This window comes from Ambystoma mexicanum, chromosome 1q (assembly GCF_040938575.1).
Source record: "Ambystoma mexicanum isolate Mex_15411 chromosome 1q, UKY_AmexF1_1, whole genome shotgun sequence".
In the NCBI taxonomy this organism is placed as follows: Eukaryota; Metazoa; Chordata; class Amphibia; order Caudata; family Ambystomatidae; genus Ambystoma; species Ambystoma mexicanum.
In genome coordinates this window covers 694,019,444-694,044,755 of record NC_090922.1, presented here as the reverse complement: position 1 = coordinate 694,044,755, position 25,312 = coordinate 694,019,444, and the positions used below count along the sequence as shown (strand labels likewise).

The 25,312-nt window shown below is 48.1% G+C and overlaps 1 protein-coding gene across 5 annotated transcripts in view; it reads left to right on the top strand.

Moving 5' to 3' along the window:
- DUSP12 (dual specificity phosphatase 12) overlaps nucleotides 1-25,312 on the top strand; it is a 428,130-nt gene that overhangs the window by 37,604 nt on the left and 365,214 nt on the right. The window contains exon 2 of one of the 5 annotated variants that reach the window (XM_069641289.1): nucleotides 14,169-14,585. The exons of 2 other annotated variants lie outside the window; for them this stretch is intronic. The gene's annotated coding sequence lies outside the window, so the exon portion shown is untranslated. Of the gene's footprint in view, nucleotides 1-14,168; nucleotides 14,604-15,406; nucleotides 16,122-25,312 lie in introns of all 5 variants that reach the window. 2 more of the 5 variants (XM_069641290.1, XM_069641291.1) reach the window with 2 other exon arrangements.

Sequence of the window (25,312 nt, the reverse complement as noted above, 5' to 3'; positions counted from 1 at the left end):
TATTCTGGGGTGTTGTATCTGGCCCCTAGGCCCACGCAGGTACACGCACACAGACACGGACCAAAAGAACATGCGGGACGCGATGCTGCTTGCGCCGCGTTCCGGCGGCAACTGCCGCACGGACGCACTTTATTCAACCACGCATGCACGGGACCATAACGAGGCCCGCGCATGCGCACCAACAAACTGGGACGTCACATCCCTTTTTAACTTTAACCAAAACAAATTAAACAGCTAGGCGTGCCTCCACCCGCACGCCGGGTACCCGGGTGGGCGGACATATGACCACCTGAGAGTCTCACCTTGCATCGCTCAGCTCAGTCACATGAGTCCAGGACATAGTCCTTGAGATGCCCGGGCAATCGCCGCTCGCGGCGGATCGGGTACCTTGGTGATGCGGGAGGTGGAGTCGAATCCTCACGTTCAGGTCTCGGGGAGTCCCTGCCCTGCTCGCCCTCCTGATCTCCTGGCGGACCATCCTGCCCTACGCCTTCCTCTGATGTCCCATTTTCAGTCGGTCTTTCAATGCGTTTGAAGAACGACCGGTTGCGCGTGACTGTTCCTCGGTCGCAGGCTGCCGTCGCCATGGTGCCCTTAACATGCGTTACCTTCCACGGGCGTGGCTCGAAGGGCAGGGACAACTTCCCCTCGGGGTGCCTGTTCCTGACCAACACTGTGTCCCCTACTCGCACCTCCTTTTCTCGCAGACCCCTTCTTTCACTTTCTTTGTCGTTGCGCCTGGCCCGTTCTTCCCTGACACCATCATTGTCTATTACTCCGGGCAGACGGCCGTCCTCTTCCGGTAGCATTCCCCTCGGGCATTGCCCAAATAGTGCTTCGGCTGGAGCCACTCTCGTGGACTGGTGGGGCGTTGTGCGGTATTCCCTCAGAAACTCCACGAGCTTCCTCCCCAGGTCTTCACCGCCGCAGGCGGAGATCCTCAGGACCTTGTTAAGAGTCCGCATCATTCTCTCGGCCTCGCCGTTGGCCCGCGGCCAGAGCGGGGACACCCTGCGATGCCGGATTCTCCTTTCTCGGAGGTAAGTTGCAAATTGGCTGCCTGTGAACGGTGGCCCATTGTCCGAGCACAGGAGGTCTGGGAATCCATGGGTGGCAAACATTTTATCTAATGCCTTCGTTGCGAACTCTGTCGCCGTCGACTGTACCACCTCCACCTCGGGGTACCTGGACCATTGGTCCACTGCCACCAGAAAGTACATTCCCCGACCAGTCGAGCCAAAATCCACATGGACAGTTTCCCATGGTCTGCAGCTACGCTCCATCGACCGAGCTCTGTCTCCCGGGGCCGCTGCTTGACAGGCGATACACCTCCTCACGAAACTCTCCACTCGCCCCTCCAAGTCCGGGAACCATACTTTGTGTCTCAGCCGAGCCTTCATTTTGACAATCCCCTGATGGCCGATGTGGGCTAGTTCGAGGACCCTTGACCTCAGTGCCCGTGGGATGACGATTTGCCGCCCTCGAAGTATAAGCCCATCGTCCGCGACCAAGAGTTCATCCTTCACCTTCCAGAGCGCTCGGAGGTCGCTCTGAGCCTCCGCTTGACGGCGGGAGTTGTCGTGAAGCACTTCCCTCCACTCGCCGCTCCTCACGGCATTCTTGACAATGGTAAACACCTCATCCTTGGAGCATTCCGTTGCCATCTCAAGTCTCGATATGGCCATCGGAAGAGACCCTTCCACCACCTGACACAAAAGCCCATGGCACTCATTCGCGCCAATGTCGGTGACAGAGTTCTCATTGCTGGGGTGGCGCGACAGGTAGTCGGCCGGGTTATTCGTTCCTGGTCGGTAAACGAGTTTCACCCCGTACTCCATCAGGGCTAGCATCCACCTTTCGATCCTGGGGGGCGGCTTGGACGACCCCCCAGCCAGTATGGGCAGGAGCGGCTTGTGGTCAGTTACCACCACGACAGGTTTGCCCAGTATGTACAACCGGAAATGGCGACAGCCCCACAGGATGGCTAACGCTTCCCGTTCAATCTGTGAGTATCTCATTTCCGTGTCCGAAAAGGCCTTACTCGCATAGGCGATGGGGCGCATGTCCCCACGTTCGTCAGGTTGCAGTAGCACCGCCCCTACTCCCACTGGACTCGCGTCAACCACCACCTCTGATTCCACTTTGGGGTTGAAGTATGCCAAGGTGTCCCCATCGGATAGGGCATTTTTCAGAGTCTGGAATGCCTCCTGCTCACTGGCTCCCCACTTCCACACAGCGTCGTTCCTCGTTAGCACTCTGAGTGGTTCCGCCAGCGACGCTAGCCCCTTGATGAAACGCCCACAATAGGTCACCATCCCCAGGAAGCTCCTCACTTCCGTAGGGGACTGCGGGGGGGCGGCTTCCTTAATGTCCTTCACTTTGGCTGGGTCGGGCGACACACCGGCCGCGTGGAAGATGAACCCAAAGAAACCAATACGGTCCTTGAAGAACTCGCATTTTTGTCGATGAAGGGTGAGCCCTAAGTTCTTCAACCTCAGGAGCGTGTCCTCCAACCTCTTCATGTGCTCCCTTTCGGAGTCCGCAAAGACTAAAATGTCGTCGCTCATGTTCAGCACCCCTTTTAGGCCAGCCAAAGCCCCTCTAATGGTGTTCTGGAAAACTTCGGCGGCCGATGAGATGCCGAAGCTCAGTCGTTTGAATTGGAAGAGGCCGTCATGCGTCGTAAAAGTAGTTATGAACCTGGAGTCCGGGTGCAGTTCGAGCTGATGGTAACCCGCTCGTAGGTCCAACTTCGAGAATACTCTCGCCCCCTGAAGCTCTCCGATAATGTCATCTAGTGTGGGTGTAATATGCCTCTCCCTCTTAATTGCAGCGTTTGGGAGGCGCATGTCTACGCAGATCCTCACTGCCCCAGGCTGTTTTGGCTTGGGGGCCACCACTATTGGGGACACCCAGGGCGTCGGCCCCTCCACTCTCTCAATGATGTCCATCTCTACTAGTGACCGGAGTTCCTCCTCCACCTTTTCCCTTAGGTGGAACAGGATCCTGCGGTGCTTGAGGGCTGTCGGTCTGATGGACTCGTCGATATGCAGGCGCACTGGGGGTGCTTTAAGTTTCCCTATGCCCTCGAAGATGCCCGAGAACCTGTCCAATAGTGTCTCAATGTCTATCTGGTATACACCATATGCAAAATGAACCAAATTGAGGGCATCCGACGCCGCGCAACTGAGAAGCGAGTGAGGGCTCACGTCTGTGACAAAGAACTTTGCCTTGATGGTACTATCCCCCTTCGACACAGGTGACACGAACACACCCTTGAGTGGCAGTGGGGTGTCTCCTCCAAAAGTAAATATCTTCGCCATGGACTTGTCCAGTGCCGGCGGGCCAGGAAGTTTCAGGTAATCTTTCTCTGCCAGCACGCACACAGAGGCTCCTGTGTCTATGAGTATCTGAGTCGGCACACCCAATATGTCCACCAAACACCTGGGTTGCCTCCTCTGTTTGTCTTTCGAGGCAACGTTAGAGATGAAGAACACCTCTTCTTCGTCCTCCTCCTCTTCTTCCTCTTCCTCCGCGAGTTGTAGCCTCCGTATCTCCTGTTCGAGGGCTGCAATGCTGCGTTGCCTTCTGAACCCGCCGCCTCTCATTCTGGCGGGGCCTCTCTGGGTGGGTACAGGGGCCGATGCGCGGCACATGCGAGCATAGTGCCCTAGTCCATTGCACCGTCCGCACGACCTCGTCTTGGCGGGGCACTCCTCTGCATGTGGCAGGTCATATCCGCAATCTGGACAAATCGACCCAGGCGTGGACGGATGCCTGTTCTCTGATGCCTTCGGGGCCCACTTCTCCTTCAGCTTTGTTCTTCTGGAAACGGCAAAAGCCTCCTCCCTTGCATTCGGCCTGACCGCCGCGTCCATGCTAGCACCTCTGGATTCCGCTAGCTCATATGTCCTTCCACTGTCTAGTATCTGCTGCAGTGACCACCCCGGCTCCCTCAGCACTTGCCGCCGCAATTTGCCCGAGCTGCAGCCCTGGAGCACCTGGTTCCTTATCAGCTCGTCGTTGTCCCAGCGACACGTGCTGGCTACCAATCGCAGTCTGGCACAGAATTGATCGAGAGATTCTTCTTCCCTTTGCTTCTCTCTGCAGAATAGGAACCTTTCGTAGTCGACATTTGACTGTGGGATGAAATGGTTTTCAAGCGCGGTCTTGACCGTGTCATACGTTACCACTGGTAGGGCGAGTGATTCATAGATGCGTATAATGTCCAGGCCAGCTGAATATAGAAGGGTCGCCCTTTTTGCGTCGTCATTCGAAGTCCCAGTCGCAGTAAAGTACATTTCCAACTTCTTGACCCATAGGAGCCACCTGGTATACCCAGCTTGGATGGGGGCCCTGACATGTCAAACTCCTGCATGGGCAGCAGCGATCCCTGTTGTGTCCTCACCACTCTTGTCGCCACTTCCGTTTCATCCTCACTGCTTGTCATCTTCACAGGTCGCACAGGCACCTCTCGGGGTGGTAGAGGCCGCAAACCTGGCTGGTGTGCTCTTCGACGTACCTTCTGCTGTGGTCAGCCGCTCTAGCCTTGTGTCCGGCTTTTTTTTTTTTTTTTTGGATTGTCCCCAGGTTGCTGGGGACAATCAAGAGTTCCAAAAATTTCCTTCGTGGCAGCGCACGAGCACCTTTGCAGGTCGCTACTGCCTCGAGGCGAAAAAAACGTTCGCACTCGATCCGCGTCGTGCACTCGCGTGCCGACTATGTGTATAGTGCGCCCACGTCCGTTGGGCGAACGCTGTGGCAACGATCCCGCCTCGTCGCCAGTTGTTGTATCTGGCCCCTAGGCCCACGCAGGCACACGCACACAGACACGGACCAAAAGAACATGCGGGACGCGATGCTGCTTGCTCCGCGTCCCGGCGGCAACTGCCGCACGGACGCACTTTATTCAACCACGCATGCGCGGGACCATAACGAGGCCCGCGCATGCGCACCAACAAACTGGGACGTCACATGGGGGAGGGTGGGGAGTCTCCCCTGTTAACTCCTTTATCTTTGCGGGTGCACCCACGTCTGAAGAATGTCTCGCGCACCGCTTATTAGCGGTCCCTGTGCTAGGAAGGCTGCGCTGAAGCCCTCCGGATCGGCAATGCAGCAGCGGGGGGCCGCGCGCAGGGCTCTACAGGCCTCCCGGCCTATTGTCACTGGTTGTATGCGGCGGGGGAGGGGCGGCGCAGTGTGGGTCTTGCCGGTGCTTTTCTCTGTGCTCTGTATCCCGTTGCGGTGGCTCTGTCTCTGCATTCTCTGGGGGGCGGGGGTCCCCTGCCTGATATCCGGGTCGGGACAGACGCCCTTCAGATCTTCCTGGGACCCCTCAGGCGGCCCCACTTGGTGTGATGGTGTGAGCACGGTTCCACAGAGGCCTCCTCCGCCCCCGCTGCATCTCGTCACGGGCCCCACTTTAGTCGACGCTTTTTATTAGTTTCCCGACTCTGATTTTTGTCGGGATTTTTCCTGTTGGTGGGGGTGGGGGGAACTTCACACGGCCATAACCCCGTTGGTATTTCCGTGGGGGGGGGTCTCTGAGCGGAGGCTCAATCCGTTTGAAAGACCTGTGGGTGTGGAGCCTACACGGCAGTGCTGTGCATCCTTGCGCACCCTGGTGGCCAGTCCTGGTTTCGATTTTTGAGACTCATTTTTCATTTTTTTAAAACTGGATTTTGTTATTTGGTGCATTGCTATTTAACGTGCAATTCTTGTGAGGTTAAATCCAGCAGGAGTTTTTTTTACGACTGCCAAGGAATTTCTTCTTTCTTTCGGACTAACACTGAAATTAAACTTCATCATTCTTTGGATTATTTATCGATTCATTTAGCTTGTTTGATGTTTTGTTAAAATCAAACCATGTATTTCCATTTGAAAGTGTGTCCTCGTGTGTAACGTCGGTCCACACGTTCTTCTGTGATTGGATACTCAGTGTGACAGACTCCGTAGGGGCTGTATTATGGACACCAACACTATGTAGCACAGTATTAACCCAAGTCTCATTTTCGGCGAGCTCATTCAAACACTTGCTTTCTGTTGCATGAGCTTTGCTATTACGGCTTTCGCAGACCATGAGCGGTTTTGCCACCCGGGCACCACCCACTTCTTCCTTGGAAGCCTCCCGGTGCTCTCGAGCAGTCGCTGCGGGAACTTCTCCCCCCTCCCCTCCAGGATAGCACCACCCTTCTCCAACAGCACAGCAGAACCATGTCCACTGAAGTGAGGCGATTCGGCACCAGAACGGGCAGCTTGCTCGGCAGCAACACATCACAATCTCCCTTTCGAGCCGCCCGCCATGCCAACACACTCAGGCAGGGAACCACTCTCCTCCTGCCTTTAGCACTGCAGCACTCCTCCCCAAGGAGGCCGCGCATCGAGGGTTCAACTCCAGATAATCTCCATAGCCCACTCGCCCTTTCAGTCAGTCATTATATATATATATATATATATATATATATATATATATATATATATATATATATATATATATATATATATATATATATATTTTTTTTTTTTGATTCCACGATTTCTGCAGGTTTTTTAGGTGACTTCTCACAGTTAACTAATGGGGAAGGCACACATGTTAACACCGTCTACGAGAACTTGCGCTTCATCAGCTTCCAGCAAATAAAACATCATCATTTGTACAAGATGATTTTCTTACTTCTAACAGTGAGGATCTTTAATCCGACATTTGCCTGCTAAGTCCTCCCACTTCAGCTGCCCCTAGCCATAGTTGAAGTCTTGTCAGCTGCTGATGTAACTTCCTACTGCAGTCTTTTTCGTGCTCCATGATAGCAGATGGGAACAGGGGAAGGTTTCTCACCGAGCCGGCTGAGCCACCCTGAGCCTCCAAAGACTCGCAACTCTTCTCCGACTCACCTCCTCTCTGCGGTATGAGAGAGTCTTTGAACACTTCACTCCTCCTTCCACGAATAGCAACTGTAAACAGACTCCTCAAACAGCAACACAGTGAGTCTCAGCGACTCGCAAGACTCTTCTCTGACTCTGCATTAGACATACTAAGTTCTTGAACATTATCTTTATAAAGTTGTGCCCCCCCACACCCCAGCTTTCTATTAGAATTGTGCAACGTCTCGCTGTGGGAACCAACTCGGCAGAAAAAAAACAATAGTCTATTCTGGACATCATGTCATGTACAGTCAAATAGTAGATATACTCTCTGGCCACAGGATGTAGACTGCACTAAACATCCAAAAGTTGCAGCTGTTGCATAATATGAGGAAGTGAGTGTGCAGTGGCGGACCCCACCTGAGGAAATACAGAGGACTTATCCAGGATATCATGTCCCCTCCCCAAATGAGGGGGGCAGCAGCAGCAGCCCGGGCAAGCATTTCAAAAATAGTTAGAAAAACTAGGGTCGTCCATGTAGGGCCGTAAGTGTTAGTGAGACCCACATCTCTACTGCACAACTTCCCCCATACCATCATAGTGGCCCAATGGGTCGACACTGCTACCCAAAATTTGGAATGGAATTGAGTGGTGGATAAGAGTAAGAGCACCTCTAGCTTGAGAGGAATAATTGGTATACTATCTGAGTCCCCCATGTGTGCCCCCAATGTAGTCTCTTGTAGCATAACAACCTTAGGCTAGTGTCTGGTAATATAAGCCAATAGTTTCCTGGACTTAATTTGGTTATTGATCCCTCAGACATTCCACATGGAAAAGGTGACTGGCTCACCAGTCCCCACGTCGTCGGGGCCCGCCATGTATCAATATCCTATCCTATCCTATCCTATCCCATCCTGTGCTGCACATCACCTCATGTTGCTGCCACACAATGGCCATCTTGTCTGGAAAACTTTTAACTTTAACTCCTCAACCCTCCTCCCCCACTTGCACAGTCCACCCAACCAGACGGTGTCACCCTGCAACCATCCCATGTTGAAACTTCAAGGAAACAGTGCGAGCAGCAACTCAACACAACACAACATAAGAGGAACACTCGGTTCAGAATTGTGATACATTCGCCCTAGAGCAAAATAACAGTAGGGACTGAACATAACAAAACCAGAGGTTAACTCCCCTCAATACATTTCAACAGAGCATGAGCTGAATAACGTCACGTATTGTTCGAGGCCGATTGCCCAGGAGGGGGCATAGAATCCTCGATATACTGTAGAGCTTAGTGTAAACATTTTTTTTTTATTTTTTAAATGGGGACACCTCCATCTAGGATCCGCAACTTGCTTGGAAAAAGAAAAGAATGGCATATTGGATCTGGCACTCCCGCAGCAGGTGTTTGACTGGGTCGTAGGATCGTCTGGCAGTCTGGAACCCAGCAGAAATATCTGGGTATGCATGGATGGTGCTGGATTCAAATTTTAGCAAGCCCCCCCCCCCTCTCTGAATAGGGGCAGCATGTGATCTCTGTCTCGGTAACTAAACAACCATGCAATAATTGTGCGGCAGTGCTCCAGGCACGAAGGCCCGATGCGCGCGTTCCACCAGGAATTGAGCTGAGAAATCTGCATCTGCAAAATAATGTCTTCAGGAGACCCTCCACAAATTGCTCATAGGCCCCTCCCCTGCCGCCTCAGGAACTCCCACAATACAGATTTCTTTCTGGCGACAGCGCGACTCCAGGTCCTCGCACTTCGCTTTAACAGCGGTTCCTTCATCACCTCCTAGTTGCTCACGAGAGAGAACAGTATCTTCAAAGTGCCCTACCCTCGTCTCTGTCTCTGTAATGGGTCCACTCTCCTTATCCATTCTATCCTTCAAGGAGTTTATTTTGGCAACAATATCATCCAGCTTAGTATTAAAGGAGGCAAATCTGGACTGATTCGCTGCCATAAAGGGTTCCATTGTCATTTTTCGGCACACAATGCACCCGGGCAGTGAAATGCCCGATTACCACCACCCCCCCCCCTTCCAGGTATTCCAACAACTAGAATGTCCAAGCATATACAATATGCTAGAGTCTGCACTTAACTACACTCTACCAATCTTGGCGGCCGCCAGGCCCATCGGGTCGAGACCTCCATCTACTACCAGTACCTATAACCAGATGCTGTGCTGATGGGTGAAGTATATCAAGTATACAGTGTTAAAGGCACAGTCTTCCCTTCTTTATACACAAATTACTGCTCAGCCTTGCATTGGGGTAGCTGGCCCACAAACCACAGCACCTGTGCCTCAAGTGGCTTACAGAAGCAATGCACTTGCATAAATGGGTAATTGTTAGTAGCTCCCAGTGGCACTCACTGCAGGCCCAGGCTCCAAGCAGGAATTCCAACAGAACTATGTGTCTCTAGCCTCATGCTATGGCGCCTCCAGATATATACGTCAAAAAAAGCTAAGAAAGATTTCTTAGCTAGTGATACGCTCATGCTATGCCCTAAAAAAAAATGTGCAGCTGTTCATTTGGTGTTTATACAATGTTCACGTAGTTCAAGGATTGTAGTCCATAAGTCTTAATATAAAAATGTCCCAACATTGCTTTTCTTATTTCATAAAAGGCAATATGCAGCCAAAGTGTGTGTCCAACAAAATGTGCCAATGCAAGTTCGGAACTCAGTCCTCCATCAGGGCTGGACACTGGCTGTGTTAAAGCCTTAAAGCATCTGGTAACATGAAGCCATCAATGTGACAAGCTGGAATAGCCCATTTCTACCTGTTACCATGATCTAATTTGTGAGCATTATCGGCATCAAGTAGAGGCTCCAGATATATAACCATGCACAGCTCAATAGCGCACATGCGGTTCCTCCCGTCCCGTGGATCTCTGGGCATGGTCCTTAAGCCCAGAGAAGGCCACAGTGCGTCTGGCCCCAGGCGCCCTTAAGAGCAACAGGCGCTCACTGCCGCTGGTCCCCCAGCAGCATGCAGGCAAGGATCTCCACTGGGAATGGTCTGCAACCGGCCCTGCCGCAGTAAGGTCTTTACGCTCTCCCCGTGGGCTCCGGCCCGGGAGGCAGCACACACAAGGCACCCGGTCCCGATTGCACTCCAGACACTGCAGACGATTCAGCAGAGTGATCCTCAAGATCACAGCCACTGCTGTACACCAAAGTTGGACACGGTCTGCTCCACACCAAGGGACCGATGTCATTGTCCTCAGTCCCAAGGACCATGAACCAAATGCAGGTTTTAAATGCAGGATGTCACCGAGCAGAGAGCCTCACGCTCAGGCAGCCATCACAGTTGCTGCTCAGCGGCACCCCCCTTCCTCTTTTTCTAATCAGAAGCAATCCGAAGCTCCAACCAAGCAGGCAGCCCATTAACCATGTGGCTCTGGTTAGCTAAAGGGCTACCTGAGATGTTTAGCGCCTCTAGAGCCCCGGCTCGGGAGCACTTATGAAAGACTGCCAGGGCACGACCATGGCAACACGGCCAGTGTGCCCAGTACTTGCAGGAATGGTGAGGGACCACCTTGCATGATGAGTATGAGGGTTCCGATGGCTGCCAAGCACCTTTTGTCTCCCATGTGATGTTGATACAATATTATAGAATGTTTCAGAAGTAAGCTTAAAAAGACTGATTTTAATATAACGACATGCAGCTTATGCAATCAAAATGTGTCAACTATTCTTTGTGAGAGTGGCACATAGTCCAGCAAGCCCTCACCTCACATTCTCGTGTGTCCATACCCTCCTCCGCACATGCACTTGCCTCGCATTTCTCGTTCGGGCGGCCCTATCATTGTGATTGTGACGAGACTATTTTATTTATTTATTTTGCATTTGTACGATGCTTATACATAAAGTAAATTGTGTTTCAAAGCGCCCACAGGGAGGGGGGGGGGGAATTGGGAATGAAGAACAAATACAAAAGTGAAAGATGGTCAGACTAACTAGGCCTTGTGACGATTCAGAACGTGCAAGTGCAGAAAGAAGAGTGAAGGTATGAGCGAGTGGGGAAAGGGGGGGGGGGTTAAGTGTTAGGTGTATCAAGAGCTAGGGAGTGAGCAGCTGTAAGTGCCTAGGCAGAGTGGTCGGCCAGCAATAAATAAGTGCAGGCCTGTGGTGACATAGGCCAGTGGGTGCCAAGGCAAAGTGCCTGGGGGGGGTGGAGGCTGTAGGCGATTGGGTGCGGGAAGCAAGGACTAGGGAGGACACATAAGGGCCCTGGCAGCAATCACTGCAACTGTGTGATTTAACAGTGGAGGGAGGCTGGGAAGGAGGAGGTGAAAATGAAAGTCTTGAGGAGCTTCTGGAATTTGAGGTCTGGCTCACGACGAAGAAGAACAGGGAGGCTGTTCCATAAGGAGGGAGCCTGTTGAGGAGAGAGATCGTCCACCAAGTCCCAATTTAGCGAAATGCTTAACACGCAGGGAGTTGGTGCCCGGAGGAGCATAAAGATCTGGAGGGAGAGCATTTAGTGAGAGCACATTGTAGGTAGCGTGGTCCCTGGCCCCAGACAGCATTGCGGATGATGCAGGGGGATTTGAATTTGATCCTTGCAGCAACCAGGATGCAGTGGAGAGTTTTTAGGGCTGGAGAGATGCGGTCCCTGGGCTTGAGGCCAAGGATAAGTCTCGCAGCCCTATTCTGGATTAGCTGGAGGGGTCATAGAGAAGAGGAGGGTAGATTAAGGAAAGGGCTATTGCAGTTGTTTAGCCTAGAGACATTGAGATTCTGGGGGAAGGTGAGAAAAGGAAGAATTCCTTTGAGGAGTTGAAAGTGGGACCTCTTGGCAAGGTCCTGAATGTGAGGGATGAAGGAAAGAGAGGAGTTGAGGTTTCTAGCTTCAGATGAGGGAGAAGGGGGAGAGCCCATAGAAGATGGCCAGAGTGATGGACAGAAGGAAGGAGCAGGAGTCCCAATAGGAAGGATCTCTGTCTTGCTGCCGTTAAGACAGAGATGATAGGAAGTACACCAGAACTGGATGGCAGATGGGCAGTCGGGAATGGTGGAGGAAGTAAGAAAAGGATCGGAGGGACGTTTGAAGAAGAGTCGTGAGTCATCTGCATAACACTGGAAGTTTGGGGAGAAGGTGGAAAAAGTGTGCAAGGGGAGCAAGGTGGTTGTTCATGAGATAGGGAGAAAGGTTGGACCCCTGGGGGATGCTGCAGGTGGAGATAGAGGTGGGGGAGGCAAAGGAGCCCAGAATAACCTGGGACGAACGATCCGCTTGAAAACACGTTAGGCTACTGTACAGATTACTGATAAGTCACATTGTGCAAATGCCTAAGGGCCGCCAATGTTGACACTCCTGGGACATCGTTAGAACATTCTGCAATTGTTGTACTTTTAGGTTTGTTTTAAAAATCATTCTGAGGACGTTTTAGTTATTTTCCCATTGTTTTGGCCCTCGGTGAAATCCTGACCAGTTATGAATCCTTTTTTTGCTTTTCATCTGCTAATGCTGCTTTTTCAAAAACGTTTCCTCAATTAACTTAAAACCGAACTGACAAAACATGGCCGCCATAGAAACGAGAAAAGGGTGCTGTTGAGACTCTGGTAAGTCTGGTGAATTTAATGGTGTGACGTGTGCGTGGTATTCTTTTCTTCCCCATATGCTTGCATAGATGGCTGTGACTGCTGCAATGCCATGAGCTTGTGAGGTCAGAGTGTTCCCCATCATGGTTCCATAGATGTCATTCAGGGCTGGCTAGTTGGGAGGTGGGAGCCGGGAGCCGGTGGATTCCTCTCTCCTTATCTACTTAAGATGTACATGTAGCAGTAACCTGAATAAAAACTTACCTGAAGACTCCAGTGTGATTTTAGGTCACATGGATACTACAAGGGGAAATGGGGTTTGAGAGGGAGCAGGGGGATGTGAGACAGCAGCCAGGGGAGGAGGGTTTCCCCTGGAGCGAGGTGTGCACAGTGAAGTAACCTTGAGATCCCTCGGAATGTGGGTTGTCATGGCCAGATTCAGCTTGCACTCAGAGCAAGCTGGCTAGTTACACTCCTCATACCATGTGCTAATTGGTAAAATGCATCCCTGCTGCATTTTCTAGTATTTTACCATTTAAAGTCCTAATCGCATTGTAGAGGACTCAGCACGTATCCCAGGTAATCGTTGAGTACTTTTTATATGATAGTTGGTAGGGATAGTAGGGCTGTTTCAGGTCTGCATTGGAATTAAAGCTAGAATTACTGATGGCACCCTGGTTGATGCCCAGCAAAATCCAGTACCCATTAGGACATGGCTGTCTGTAAGGTAACACCACAAATATAATACCCTAGGTGAAGACTTTTCTTGACTAACATTTCCCCAAAAAAGTCAAATATAAGATAGGGTGATGGTTGATGAGAACACCATTAATGAATTTCCATTGAAGCTAGGACCATGGCCATCAAAGTGACCTGCTGATGGTCTTTGTCATCCACGACACCATAACGGTTTGCTTAAGGAACCAGATGGACCACAGTCCATCTTGCAATTAGTCTGATTAATGCAAGAGATTAAAGCACCCTCGAGGAACCCTACATCCTCCACTGCCATGCACTGCTCATGAGTTCTCTTGTTATCGTGGATGCAATGGAAAATCAGGCCTTCAATATAATCATAACATTTTATTTGGGCTTTGTGTTGGCCCTCACATTAATTTAAAGTAGCACTAACCAGCCTGTTGTTCTACTGTTTTCCCTTAGCTGCATGACGGTTGTGGTGGTGTAAGTGATGTAAGCCTGGAGTAACATCTTAAAAATGGTCCTGAAGGACCGTCCATTCTGATTGGGGCAGTTTGTCTAATACTGCAAGTGTTGGATGGGTTTTTGGCATGGTTGAAAGCTCAGTCGAACTTGCTTTGGGCTTCAGGGTCCCTACAATGATTAATTTCCCAATTGGGAGGCTCCTATCTCTAATAATTGAACAAATACCCCACTCAAGATGTTAAGCATCTTACTGAAACGGAGAAGTGTAGACATTCTTTACAAACCCACTTGTCCAAGGGACAAAACATTCAAGAAATCTACTTGCCCTGTAAAGAAACCTACTTGTTGCACCTTGATGCATCTTTAGTAACCCTGAAATGATTTGACAAGGCAAATACCCTGGCAAAGGGGAGAGGGGAGGTCAGCCAAAAAACAATCTGGGGTTAGTTCTTCCTCCAAGGTGCGCAGGGGATGCTGCAGAAAGGTCCCAATTCCGTTCTCCCTATTTGTTCCAGCTTTTAAGTTTACAGACACTGTCTCGGGTTGTGCCTCCTAGAACCGAAACTTGCTAGTATTGTTTTTTGTTTTCAGAATCTACCAGGCCGGTGTGGGGAGGCACAAGCGAAGGACAAACAAGAAAACCAGTGTCCGCATCCTAGACCCAAAGCAGAGCAAATCAGACCAGCAAAAACAACAAAAACGATATGCCAAGAAGAGAGCTCGCAGCCCTGCCGATACCCGGCCACAGCAGTGCACAGCCTGAGGAGAGCTAACTGCCCACTGCTGCAGTGCGTAGCCACAGCACGAATGCCCACACTGCGGGACAGTCACAATCCGCTGGCGAGCTCACACAACCTGTCAGAGGTCCCCTAGATTACCATGGATGAAAGGGCAGAAGGATCCACCCTCCCACAAAGAACATACCAAGAAAGGGCCACAAAGCACGCACATGGACTTTGAACTTCCCTGGCTACCATCAATGATGCGTGGTAAATCTGTGCAGAGAAGGTGGGCAGAATTTATAAGGTATAAAAGAAGAAGTGTCGCATAGCAATTTGCTATGCAATGTTTGTAGATTTGCTAGTTAAACTGACACTTGTGTAACACAGCTTGCTATTTAAATTACCCTGTTTGATTAAAGCACAGCTCTCCCTGCATTTCTCTCTTGCTGTTAGGTTTGCATACCGTCGCCCACGCCACCCGCACCACTTTTGTAATGCAACCTCAGTGTTCAGAGGTTTATGGACACCATTTTCTCTGATCTCATAGGAATATCCATATGGGCATACCTCGACGACATTCTCATCTTCTCTCCCTCTCTCGAAGAACACCAGACGCATTTGGCTCAGGTTCAGCTACGCTTGGTGACTAATCATCTGTTAAAAAAAGCAGACATTTAGCATTTTGTGCCATGTGTTTTTTACCACTTATACAGCACTATATGATGATTTGCACTATGAAATTCTTTGGTACAATTTAAGAGGAACACAACCATTAACTCTGGCTGCAGCAGGGCATACCCAATTAGGCTTAGTTTGAAATGTACACTATCCTATATTTGTACTCTCTCTTTAAATAGATTAATTACCTCAGTTTTAGGCAGTACCTAAGCTGTATGATTTTTATAATGTATTTTCACTAGTTTTATGATCTATCATGTATTGTGATTTAAAAAAAAAATTATATTGTGTTACGTAATTTCCTACTGACCGAGCCTATCCCCCTTTGTTTGCACACCAGAGTCAAATCCCTTAGTCTATTCTCTCTATATTAGTATTTGCCCGTGTGAGTACGCTTCTTGATTTCTTTTGATTTCATATGTTTCCCAGGTCCTTGATGAGACACCTGTCCTTTGGTTCCTAGACTAATCATCTGTTCAACAAACCCTCCAAATGCATGTTTCATCAGCTCAAGATCGACTTCCTGGGACACACGATAAGTAAACATGGTATACAAATGGCTACAGCAAGATCCAAGCCATTAAGGACTGGCAAAATCCCAAGAACCGCAAGGCAGCACAACATTTCCTGTGTTTTGCAAACTACTACAGGGACTTCATAGCTGACTTTGCTCAATTAACTTTGGATATAACACAGGTACTATGCACCAACCAAGTATTCCATTGGGGTCCACCAGCCGAATTGGCCTTCCAGAAGTTGAAGAAAGCATTCATATCTGCTCCTGTATATACTTCGTCATCCTGATGATTCAGCCCCTTTCTTCATCAAAGCCGATGCCTCTGACTTCGTCATCCTGATGATTCAGCCCCTTTCTTCATCAAAGCCGATGCCTCTGACAAAGCGATCGGGGCAGTGTTGATACAAACTGATGTCCAGTCTTCGGTTTAACACCCCATCGCCTACTTCTCTTGCAAGCTAACTCCTAGCCAGGTCAACTATTCTGTGATCGAAAAGGAGTTATTGGCCATCAAAGGAACAATGGAGACACAATATTCAAAGGGCACAACAAACCCTAATAGTCCATACGGATCACCGAAACCTTCAGCACTTAGTCCTTGCCATGCCCTAACAGCCGACAAGCACGGTGGGCCTTCTTTTTTCCCCAATATGACTTTGTCCTTACCCACATTCCCGGCTCTTCCAACATGCGTGCTGACGCCTTGTCTAGATCTCTTTACCCCGACAACAAATCTGCACCATAAGCATGTCGTGGGCGTTCTTAAACCCTTTTTTGATCTTGTCCGTTCTGCCACTTCCACAGACCCTGCAATACCTAACCTTCTGAGTCAACGGGATGTGTGTTCCAAGGATGGCCTAGTGTTTTATTTTTTTTGTTTTTAAAAAAAAAAATGTATTTGTCTTTCTGTCCCTCATTTCCATTGTGTTTTATCATTCCCGTGGTCTGACCTCTCCTGTGTCCAATTTGGCCCCAAGTATTTGGGCCCCTTTTTGGTTCTGAAGATCTCGTTGTTGGCCTACAAATCACAACTGCCTACGACATGGTGTGTTCACCCTGTGTTCCAAGTCTCCCTGTTGGAACCCTTTGTGCCTGATTGGTACGGGCGTCAACCTGTCGGACCTGCTCTGGTGAATGTTGATGGATTAATGTGAATACGTGGTCTGACCCATTTGCGAATCCCGTTTTCTGCAGGATCCGCCTGTATTATCTGATCGACTGGAAAGGTTACTCCCATGCAGATCGTACCTGGGAGCCAGCATCGCAAGTCCATGCACCACGCCTGGTTTGGTTGTTTCACCATCGAGTTCCCTGGAAGCCTGCTTTGCCAAGGTCCCCTGGAGGGGGGCAGAGTGTTACGTTTGCTTACCGCCGCCCATGCCACCCGCACCACTTACTTGCAAGAACCTGGTATCTGTATCCTGAGGCGGGCGCCACATATATTGGGATCCTTGCGCACCCTTCCATCATGAGAGGCACCGGGGAAGGCCCCAGATAGATGCTCCACGAGTCCTCAGTTTTCCTGCTGGATGTTTCCGGGGTCGGAGCTGCGTCGTGCATACGTCACGACGCAGCCTGCTAAACTTGGGTCACGTTACCGCTCTCCTGGCTTACAGCGTCTCAGTTGCCTGGCAACCACTGCTGCCGGTGATCCAGGCTCTACATAAGGACGGCATTACCCAAATTGTTCGAACACAATTGTTCGAATGACCCAATTGATCGAAAGTCAAGGGTCCGAATTGACCTTTGCACAATTGACCGCACATATATATATATATATGTAATAACAATTGACCTTCACAATTCGGTCAATTGTGCAAAGGTCAATTGTGATTCGAACAATTGTAGTTCGAACAATTCGTATACATCCCATAAGGACAGCTGTCCCTCATTTCCATTGTGTTTTATTGTTCCCATGGTCTGAACTCTCCTGTGTCTCTCCATGATCTGGGACCTGTCTTCTAGCCCCTTTTCTGAGCCATCTGGTCCTGTTTCTGCCACCAGCTGCCCACTTTCTCTCCTTTCCAACCCTATTTGCTTCTCTCCTTTCTTCTCTCTGCCTGCGCTCTCTTTCTCGCTCTTTTCTCTTTCTCTTTCTTTCTCCCCCTGTCTTTCTCTCCCCCTGTCTTTCCCTCCCCCTGTCTTTCCCTTTCTCTCCCTCTCTCCTGCTGGGTTTGTTTCGGTTCTCTGCTGTGCCTTCTTGTCTGTTAGTGAGTGGCTCCTCCCAACCCTGTCTCTCTCTCTCTCTCCCCTTTCTGCTCTCTTTCTCTTTCTCTCATTTCTCCACCCTCTTTTCTGTGTTCACTGCAGGTTCAAAGGGGCTAATGGAGAGAGAGTGCAACAGTAATAATCTCCTCCACTTGTAAAAGTGCCAAAGTCTAGAGCGGCCACTAGCGTTCTGGGATGGTGAGGAATAGTAACTTTGAGTGCCCCCTATGGGGCCAGTAAAGATCTCCCTGAAATTCGTAAGCTGACGCCCTTGTGTGGCAATCCTCATTTCCAGCCCGGAAACAAGGGAGTCAGTGGAGAGGGAAAGGTCGTCGGGCCCACTTGTCGCACCAAAGAGCCCATGTATCCCCTACCAGAGCTGTGATTGTACTCTGATACATATTTCTGGGTCTGTCTAATTTTGATCACCAGAGAACTTCCAGGGGTTTACCCAATACGGCTCTGTCCATCCTCCGCCATATCTTGTTTTGGTTCCCTGTAAACCACTATCAAATCACTTGCACCTGGGCCGCCAGATAGTAAACGCAGAAGCTTGGTACCATCATACCACCCCCGTGAGTGGGCACCATTAGCGTTTTCAAAGCCATCCTCTGTTTCTTCCTGTTGCAAATGAAGGAGCCCATCACTGTAGGAAGGATCACCATTTTAAGAACATTTATCCTGCCCATCCACAATATGGACAGGGCCCCCATTCAGCCAGCCACTGCTTAAACTTCTCAAATAGAGCAGGGTAATTGGCCTGGTACAGGGAGTCAAGAGACTTGCTGATCTGCACCCCCAAGTATCAGAGACTTTTGTCCACCTTTATGTATGGATGCGACTCACGTGTCCCATGTGTCTGGACCACCGTCCAAGGTATATCCATCATTTCGGACTTGTACGCGTTGATTTTTAAGCCTGCTACAGAGCCAAACTCCCTGAACTCTGTGGATATCGCCAGTAGCGAAGCGTCCGGGTCAGTGATCATGAGAAGCAGATCATCCGTGAAGGCCATCACTTTGTGCTCTTCACCTACTAATGTGATTCCCCTGATGCCCTGATCTGCCTGTATTCGTGCTAACAGCGGTTCCGAGTAAATTGCATACAAAATATGGGATAGCGGATCTCCCTGTTTAGTGCCACGGGTCACCTTGTTCCCCTGAGAAAGATGTCCATTTATAGCCAACCGCAGTGTAGGCGACTGATAGTTGGCCAAACCAACCACAAACATTTTGACCCACAACCCATGATCTCCATTGTGTGAAATAAAAAGGAGCATTTTACACGGTCAAATGCCTGTTCAGCATCCAAGGCAAGTATCGATGCTGGGGGTTTTGGCTTTATTGACCTTCTATATTAAGTGGCAGATCCTTCTTGTATTGTCAAATGTTTGCCTGTACCTAATTAATCCCAAATTGATTAGGGTCAACCAGGTTAGGAATTATTTTTCCCAGTCTGGTTGCCAGAATTTTGGTATATAGATTTGCATCCATGTTAATAAGGGCAATGGGCCATTAGGACTCACACTGCGTTTTATCCTTATTTGGCTTAGGCAGCAATACAACTTTTATAGATATAATCAATAATGTGGGTAAGTGGAGGGTTATACAACTTTTGCCGACTCCATAGTCTGAGTAATCCGCTCTGAGAACCCAAAAAAATGAGAGGGACATTAACACCAGGACCAATGCTACCTTGAATGTTTTAGAAAAGGTCACAGGAAGCGATTTAACAGATAGGGGTAACATCACTTCCTCAGGTGTAATATCTCCCTCCAGCTCCTCCCTTTCCCCTGGTGGTACCTTCTGTAGCGGACATTGCAAGAGATATGACTCTTAATGTTCGCCGCTTGGGGAGTCTGAAGAATATAGAGTGGAGCAAAATTCTGTAAATGCCTGTACGATACCACTGGAAGAGGAGCTGACGGCCCCCTGCCCTGTTTTAATTTGGAGGATCATCATAGATGCCTTTCTTCCTCACCTGCTGTGCTAGGGGACAATCTGCTTTATTCACCTTAATATAAAACCTTTGACGCAGGTACAACAGGGATTTTTCGACTTGCATAGTTTGAAGAACCTCCAGCTGACCCATAATATATCGATATTCTTTCCTAGGCGCCACCCCAGAATCCGTTTCCATTCTAGCCATCAACCCCTTTAGTTGGGTTTCTAAGTCGGTCTGAAGCTTCATAATTTGTTTCTCCATATGTACTAACTCCTTCCCTTATGGTCGCCTTAAAGCGTCCCAAACCATGTGCTGCTGCAATCCCAGAGTGCTATTTATTTTGGAATATTCCCCACTTTTACCCTGCAAGTCCTCACCCAATCTTTAAGTAGCTGGTCCAGGAATTTCTTTGCCATAAATCGGACCGGGTCCTCTTCTGGTGTACAGTAAGTGTAAGGGGAGCGTGATCAGATACGGTTATCGCCCCCAGGTCTACCTTCTCATTTGCCCCAGTAATGTGCTCAATACCCAAATGTAATCAATTCTTGAAGGTCCTGTGTACATGGGAATAAAACGTGTATCCCTTAGCACCCCTTGACGTCTCCTTCCAGCAGTCCACAAGGGCTAAACGTGCTATTCACTCCCTCCGTTTTGCTGTAGGGGCGACTTGCACGGAAAATACCTTCGCGCTCCAATCTGTGTGCGGATCCCATGCTATATTAAAATCCCCCTGGCTACTCCTACGCACTGGGGGACATAAAAGTATCTAACGAATTCCTAATGACGTTACTAGAGTTCATTGCTCAGAACTCGTACTTTAGATTAAAAAATCAGTACTACATTCAAGTAAGCGGAACATCAATGGGGGCAATCATGCCCCCTAGCTACGCTAACATATTTATGTACAAGTTTGAAACAGACCACATCATCAACCACGCCATCTGGCAGAAGCATCTACATTACTGGGGCCGATACATCAATGATGTATTCGGCATATGGCAAGGCACTGTGGAACAATTTAACACATTTAAGAAATACCTCAACACCATAGATGACTGGATCCAATTTACAACAGCTACAACGAGGTCAACTTTCTAGACGCTACAATCAAAAACACAGACTCCAAATTGACAGCAACGCTGTATCGGAAACTAATGGATTGCAACAATCTGTTACACAGACTGAGTTTTCATCCACCCAACACCACAAGAAGCCTACCATATAGCTAATTTCTTAGTCAAAAGAACTGTACAGGACGAGACAGAATGCACCAGACTATTGAATGCAATGGCGAAAAGATTTGAACAAACGGGTTACCATGAAGAAGAAATCAAGAGCTTCATACTCAAAACTGACACCATCAGTAGGAAAACTATACTTTGTAAAAGAGAAGATCACCAAGCAATGTTTGCTTATACGCAGAGCAGAAATAAGAGAGACATGCTAGTAAGAAGCGACACAAGAAAACTCAGCCAGAACCCCAAAGGACTGGGCACATACCCATGTTTGAACTGCAGGAATTGTAACCCGGTACAAAAAGGAAACGTAACGCTGGCAAAAAAATGTTTTTTAAGAAATACGCTACATGCGACACCCCAAATTTGATCTACAGCATCAAATGCCCATGTGGGAAGTATTACGTCGGACAGACTATTAGGAAAGCCAAAATACGCTGGAACGAACGCCGATCAAATATCCGGACAGGCCACAACATTTCAAAGAGGCACAACACCATATCTCACAGATGAATTTCAAATATTGGAAACCATAGAAAAGAGAGGAGATCCCAGTACAGAAATCAACAAACTCCTTTAATAAAAAGAAACGTATTGGATAGAAAAATTGAATTCCCTAAATCCAGGGGATATGAACGAAGATTATAACTATGCATGTTTTCTTTAACCAAACTTGGTCCAAAAGGACATTTTCACAGTAAATGTGCATTGGTCAACATTATTGCGAAATACTCAACCAATGACCTGGACAAATAGTAAAGTAGCAGTGACATTCTACCCTCACCATGAAACAAATTCACTGAACAAAACAGAACACCACTCAACACTAAAATGCAGAATGCTTCAAGAAGGTTAACCGGGGCTCTCTATTAGCATACCGAATCCTTTTCCAATTAATTTCAATTAATTCTTACTATCAATTCTCTGTATCAATCCATTCTGAGCACCAGATCTCCAATCTTCAATTTATTGAAAGTGACCAAAATGTATGATTATAACTTAATTTCTTTACACCATGTGAAAACTTCTGTATGGACAATAACATTATTTTGAAATTTGACAAATCCGAAATGGGTGCTGGCACGCGATGATGTCATCACGTTGATTATGTCGTCACATTACGCATGCCGGTGCCATTTTCTCAAATAAAAACAAGCAGGACACACAGGTAGTCGCATCTCTGTGAACCTGGTGTCCTGCCGGAAAAAGCTCTGCAAAACAAGGTATGGTATGCTGAAATCCTGTCCAAGCTATGCCAACCTTCCATAGATATGATGGACTCTGATCTCTTAATAATAATGTGAACATTAGCTAGAACTAGTGATATTTTGATATTCAGGTTAGCTTATTTGGAGTATACCAACAAACAAACATTAAAGTATGATGCATATCTTTTTGACAAAGCACTGAAACTGCATTGAAAGGATCTAGGAGTTCTTAAGATACCACAATATAAATAATTCACAGATGTATTACAGATACATCTGAGGGCACCAGACCAAAAGAGATTCAGATTTTGGCTAAAACCAAGCAAAGACATAGAAACCTGGTAATTATGAATGCCCAACAAAAAGTGAATTTAACATTAAATACATAAGAATTACAACAGTTTAGCAATATGCTTACATTAAATATGGATTTCTGTATATGTTTTCTCTGTATAGAAATAGTCCCTGAAGATGGTCATAATGCATTGGACGCACATTTCAACAGGCCTTTTCTTGAACATTTTCTTTGGAATAAAATGTTTTTCTTGGAACTAATCATGTTTTCAATATTTGCAAAGATCACTATAATAGAAGTTAGAAAACAATCCAAGTGGATATCCACGCAGGTCCTTCCAGCTGTCTGGAGCATTACACCCAGACAAACATTTGGTAAATGTAAAGATCCCCCGCCACCCTTAAACGCCCCACTGCAAACCTGTCAAGTTTTGCGATGTCATCGTTGATGTCCTGGGTTTTAGTCTTAGCAGTGCACGGTGGTGGTGTGAGTTATGGTTGCTTAGCTTACCATAACTGGCGAATTGCTGAAGTTTTTCGGTTTTACTTGTAACCATAACGTCCCTTTAACAACGTTTTTTTTCTGTGAATTTCATGGGTTTTTCAGTGCATGATAATTTCCTACAACTTACTAACATCAAACTTACCGCAATATAGCAAAATCTTTGTCCAATTTACAAAGTTTCACATTAAAACTCTGCCATTTCCCACCTTTTAGCATAATTTTTAACACTTCTATACACTTTTTCAACTTTTTCCACTGTTTTTGCATTCGTCGATGTCCACGAACATCTGACGTTATCGCTGACTTTCCAGACAGTCTCACGTGAACTTGCGTGCGGGCGGCATGATGACGTGTTTGCGAACGCGTCCCCACTTGCGATCGTGTCTGTACTTCGCAGACAGTTGGAACTGCATTTTCTACTGGTCTAGGAATTTTTTGCTCAAAATGTACCCTTGCACAGCCCCTACACCTATTCTTACTCATTATTCATTAACAATCTATTAAAGAGCACATACTTTGAAGAATATTAGCAAAACTGCTATTCATCTTAAAAATGGCATCAGATATTGCCATCCCTCCTCCCCAAGAGCCACCACCACCACCACCAACTGGAGGTCATACACAACAAAAGAAGCACAGTACTTCAAAAGACAAAGAAGATGAGGTAGAGGAAGTGCCTACATCTAGCACCCAGAGATAATCATGGTTGTGGCAGTTCTTTACCACTGTTGGGAATGAACCAAAGGCTAAAGCTACCAAAGTGAAATGCACTGAGTGCAACGTTGTACTCCGTCACGAACTACATGGATAGTACTCCTACGGGACCACCTCCATGCGCCGCCACACCAAAGCCAATCACTGCAATGCTCTCAAAAAGGTTGTTCCTTTCTTAGCAAGTAGTAGGCTGTCTTCCTCATCCTCCTCAACCAATACAGTAACCACAGAACCTATTTCTGCGGGACACAAAATCCAACCAGCTACCTTGCAAGCAATAAAAGGGGCTGTTGATCCATATCCTATAACAGTACTCTATATATACTGCAACACACCACTCTGCAGGGGGGGAGCAATTTTGAAGTGCTTTTGAAGCTGTAATCAAGGAGCATAACAAACACTGGCCCCTACCTTTTTAATGTAACACATGCGCAACATCTTCCTGTCCACCTGCCCCTCTATATTAGTGCTTGGTGCCTTTTCCTTCACTTCCCTCCCCACCTTCTAACCTCTGCTGCAGAAAAAATCAATATAGATCACATTATGAGCTACTCCAGAGCCACTCGGACCACAGACAACCAGGGAGCATATACTCTGATATACATCATGTACTTGACCTCAGATATGTAACTTTTCTGTATCCCCTACATGGAACTACCCAGGATTCTATCAAAGGTTTGCACCACACCACCAGTTTGGCGTAACCATTAACAATATCCATGCTTTAATAAAGTAAAGCACAAAACACTGACCAGTTGAACCTCTGCCCCTCTGATGAACTAAACATCAGGGAGTGTAATCAGGGCATCTATAAAATGGAACCAGAACAGCCCATACAGATGCTAATTAACACCTGCCTGCTCTGACGAGACGCGTTTAAAGTGACTTTGACACCGCTCTCCTTAACCCACAACTCGTATCTTCAAAAATTAATGTTCATGCTGGATAGACAAAAGATGTAATTCTTTAATTGGGCTATGAATGCATAAATATCTACAAGCATTTTCCAGGAAAAACACAGGAGACTGTGTTTTTTTTGCACTTTTTCTCCCCCCCCCACCTCCCCTCTGTGCGCGTGAAGCTGCCGAATGGTAGATCCCGCCCGGGCGTGCCACGTCTAGTTGATACGGCAACAGGCTCAGTCTAACCCGACGCTCTTGAGGCTGCGCATTCTTGCCTTCGCTGCAGCAATTTTTCATGGAAACGTAAGCAGACGCCAAGTGTTTCCCAGCCTAGACTTTCAGGTATGCAGATTAACCGTAGGAATGTTCACACTCTCACTAGATGAAGATTCAGCATTCTTACTTCCCAACACATACTTTTACAGCTCTGTGCGAACTGACCGCGGACCATGACATAAAATGAGGACCGGAGAAACCCGAATGCCTCTCCACGCGAGGAACTCCATAGCAACGCATTTCTCTTGAAAAATCTCCAACTGCATGTTAGGCAGAGTCTATATGCAGTACCCTTTGGAACCAATACACACAACTATGACTCCTGTTACGCTCACCTGGCTCCCACAGAGGCGTCGATCTGAACTGGACAGCTGCGGTCTCCACCAATGTGACGCGTAGGGCCGAGATGACGGACTGGACTGGCCCACCTAGCTTCGTTTGCTTGGCCCGTAGGAATATCGTTCTGCAAATGGAGAAAGGGAATTAACCACCTGTGGAGTCGAGTGTAAATTCCCCCCACCCCCGCTGTTCT